The sequence below is a fragment of the Musca autumnalis genome, unplaced genomic scaffold (assembly GCF_047663935.1).
Source record: "Musca autumnalis isolate F117 unplaced genomic scaffold, ASM4766393v1 scaffold_3, whole genome shotgun sequence".
Classification (NCBI taxonomy): Eukaryota; Metazoa; Arthropoda; class Insecta; order Diptera; family Muscidae; genus Musca; species Musca autumnalis.
The window spans coordinates 76,124,567-76,129,299 of record NW_027411866.1 but is presented as its reverse complement, the minus strand read 5'-3'; positions in this window follow the sequence as shown (position 1 = coordinate 76,129,299).

Below are 4,733 nucleotides of genomic sequence, written 5' to 3'. Positions count from 1 at the left end.
TCGCTGAGAATCAACGAACGCATATCAGTGGGAAAGATTTGGTTTTGTTTGCAAGTGAAGTTGCTCGAGTTTAGGTAGTGCCAAAGGAATTCTCGATCAGAGTGTTCCTTGCACACGTACCTATTTGAGCTGGCAATTGACACTTGGGTATAAAAAGTTTCTTGTTGAAAAACAAGAAACAAGGGAACTGATGAAGATCTGTGGCGAGATCTGAAACTATAGTCTTCCCTGCCTTACCCCTTGATAAACATCGCCAATTTTTCCCACTAATAAATTAAAGTTGTTTTAATAAAATGTTGAAACAACGACTATGGGATTAAGCCTGACTATTTTGAAAAAAAAAATATAAGTATTTTTCGTTAGATACTATTTTATAAAACAATTTTACGTAGAAATTAGCATCGGGCCATGTATTTTAAGGAGTTTTTCAACCCACGGGAATGACATAGTCCCATGGAAATTATATTTAAATATTAAATTTTATAAGATTTATTTGTCCTTTCTTTGTTTTTATTAACTATAGCCTTGACTTTGAAATCGGTTTATTTGAATATAGCTCTCAAATACAATTTAACATATTCACAGTGGTGTAGGGTATCATATAGTCGGACCCTCCACCATGAAATACTCTGATCGGTCGGTCGGTACCGTTGTATCGGGGCTGCAATAAAACGTGGACCTATGCCCATAATTTTTTTTGGAGAAGTTTGTTGATCACTGGGAACCCTAAATGACAAATTATAGCTAATTCGGTCTGCAAATGTAGCTAAAAACATTAAAATATTTTAAATTGGGAGGTACCGTTATATGGGGGCTATACCAAAACGTGGACCTATGTTGGTAATTTTAAGTGGAGAAGTTTTTTGGTCATTGGGTACCTCAAATATCAAACTTTAGCTAATTCGGTCAAAACATGGTGCTAAAAGCCTCAAAATACCTTAAATCGGGAAATACCGTTATATGGGTCCTATATCAAAACGTGGACCTATCTTCACCATTTTTGGTACAGAAGTTTTTTGATCCCTTGAAACTCCAAGTGCCAAGTTGGAGCCAATTTGGGAGGAAATGTAGGTTAAATCCTCAAAATACCTTAAATCGGGAGGTACCGTGATAGCCCCCATATACAAAAACGTGGACCTATCTTGACAATTTGTAGTGGAGAAGTTTCTAGTCCATTAAGAACCTGAAATATCAAATTTCAGCTAGTTTGGTCAAAAAATCCTCAAAATACCTTAAATCCGGTGGTACCGTTATATGGAGGCTATACCAAAACGTGGACCTATATAGCCCATCTTCGAACGACCTGCCTATGGAAAAAAAGACACTCGGGTGCAACATTTTAGCGTTCTATCTCAATTATTGCGGACGCTAGAGTAATTACAACAGACGGACGGACATGGCTAGATCGTTTTAAAATTTTATCCTGATCAAGAATGTATATGTATAATTTATAGGGTCGCGAATGATTAGTGCGATGTGTTACAAACAGAAAAACAAACTTAATATACCCTCCAAACTATGGTGGAGGGTATAATAACGGAAAAATATACCCACCACGGGAATGACAAATTTCAAAAATGCACAAAAACACTAAAAATTTCAACAGTTCTCAAACAACTGACTACATTTTTAATTTTTTTATGTCGATTATCTTTAAAATTAACGGGAATTGTCGTTACATTGACAGATTACATATATGGTCTCTTCCTTTACTTCTGAAAACGGCAAAAGCGGCAAAATTATATGGTGTCTGAAGTAATGGAACGTTTTTCGAGTAAAAAGTGGTAAAACTTGAAGATTCTTGAAGGTAGAGGAACAGAGCAATAATCAAAAAACCAATTTTAAGCATTTTTATTAATAAACAAATTGGCCCACGGGACTGATGAAAAATGGAAACATTGACTAAAATGTCTCAAATTCATAATTTAAAAATAAAATTATATTTATAAAATTAAAATTGACTTGTTTCATTATTCTTAAATAACTCGACGTACTTCATTTATGTAATATATTTTAAATTTTAAAATAGCAATTTGTATTGAAAAAGTGAATTCTAGCGAAGTACCACACACCCAACCAATATACTACGGTCGTTTCGCTGGTGGTTAATTCAGCTCCTCTGGCATATCTGATGTGAATGGCTAGAGGACAAAGGCGGAGTTTGATAACTTCTATTTTTACAGACATTACTTTTTAAGCCTTTTTCTAATCAAGTCCACCTAATTTCTTGACTAGAATCATTTGTCAATTTATCAACGTTTTGACGATTTTTCATAAAAATCATCTGGCAGCAAAATGTTCCATTTTGGACAAAATTTCATCTCTGATAATTTCTAAAAGAATATGACTTATCAACCCCTGCCATTCATTTTTGTTTCTTTCTTGTTGAAAATGATAAAGTACAATATTTATATACAAAATTAATGATTTAATAAATGTCGAAATGCTTATTTACATATTTATTTATAAAAGAAATAACTTTCTTGTTTAATTTACTTATTAGAAGTAAAAACATGTTTATTAACTTGAGTATATATTTTATGTTTCTTTTAATAAAAATATACATTTAAATATATCTAAATGTGCGTGCTTTTTAGTTATTTTACTAATACGACAATCTTTATGTTATGGCAACAATTTTTATAACCTACACCCATGGTGGAATAATAGGGTGTAACGCAACCATGCCTACACCACTATGTGGGGAGGGTATTATAAGTTGGTTTTGGTCAAAAAGTTTGTAACGCATCGAAATAATGGTCGTAGACCCATACATATATATACCAAAGCAAGTAAGAAAACATTAAGTTCGGCCGGACCGAACTTTTTATACCCTCCACCAAAATTAAATTGAAAGAGAAGGGAATAATTAGTTTCCTTTCATCTACAAAAGTACTTAGCTCCGCCGTCGCGCCAATGCTTATTCCTGGGAAGAGTAGAATTTGTTAACTGAAACAAAGACAAAGTGCCAAATTTCAGCCATTTCGGGTTCATATTGGGGCCAAAATCTTCAAAATACCGAAAATGTGGAAGTACCGCTCTATGGGGGCTATATGAACACGTGGACTTATACCAACAAATTTCAGGAATGTTTTATACCAACATTTTTTGAAGTCGTGAAACTATACCAACAAATTTCAGGTGGAAAGTTCTATACACCCAACGATAACTAAATACTAAATTTCAATCATTTTGGTGGGATAATGAAGCTAAAACCTTCAAAATACCGAATATAGGGAGGTACCGTTCTATGGAGACTATATTAGGGCGTGGACCTATACCAACAAATTTTAAGTGGAACGTTTTATATCCTCAACGAAAACTAATTACCAAATTTCAACCATTTTGATGGGATAATGAAGCTAAAACCTTCAAAATACCGAATATCGGGAGGTTCCGTTCTATGGGGGCTATATGAAAGCGTGAACCTATACCAACAAATTTCAGGTGGAAAGTTCTATACACCCAACGATAACTAAATACCAAATTTCAGCCATTTTGGTGGGATACTGAAACTAAAACCTCTTAAATAGCGAAAACCTTAAAAATACAAAAAACCTGGAGGTACCGTGCTATGGGGGCTATATCAAAACGTGGACCGATATATCCCATTTTCAATACCAACCATCCTGCAAGTAATAAAAACTTCTGTACCAAATATTGACTCTCTATTTTTAAAATTGCGAGCTGTATCTTGATTTCAAAAGACGGACGGACATGGTTAAATCGATATAGAATTTTATGCTGATCAATAATATATATGTATACTTTATAGCCAGGTCAGGCACCATACTTTTCTATTGCATACTTTACGGGGCGTCATTGTGTGAGTGCATGCTTTTCAATGGGTTGAATTGTGTGTGTGGAGAGAGCAACGCTAAATGAGCGCACACGGGCGCCTAATTGCCTGACCTGGCTTTATAGCAGTGTTCACCAGCAACAACAAATTCAACCGCTGCGTTTGTGTTGGGCACACACACGAGATTATCGATAACACGGGATAGATCTATCCCTCTCTAGATAAACATCGTGTGAGTTAATTCATTGCTAAAACAAACTTGTGAGATTCAATTGAGATTTTGTGTGTTTACACTAGGGATGCACAAAACAATATATGTGATTGTAGTGGTAAGAGTACCAAATTTACTTTGTTTGATATGGTCATATTAAAGAAGTCATTTTAAATAACAAACAATAAATTACAAGTGTTAATACTAATGTACAAACACTATTTAAGTAAAATATAAAGAAAACAGTTCGTACATCCGTGCTTGTGTGCTTTCGTTGACGTCCCGCCAACGACTGAGCGCAAGAGAATAAAAAACAAATTTACGCTAGAGTACTGATTTGTGCATCACTAGTTCACACAGACACGGCTCGCAAGCCCAGTGGTGATTAACACTGCTTTATAGGGTCTCCGACGAATATTTCGATGTGTTACAAACGGAATGACAAATTTAATTATACCTTCCATATGGTGGAGGGTATAATGAATGCCTCGACAAACTGAGTCGATCTGGCTATGTGTGTCCGTCCGTCCGTCTGTCTATCTAAACCTTGTAATCACGCTACTTGTCGCAATTTTAATCCGATCGTCACCGAATTTTGGGTGTTGATGAAGGTCCCACAGGGAAAAACCCCTATTGATTTTGGTAATGGTCGGATATTATTCAGGGGTCAGAATGTGAAAAATTTATTTGGAGAAAAGGCCAACGTTTTATTTCAAAGCGAAT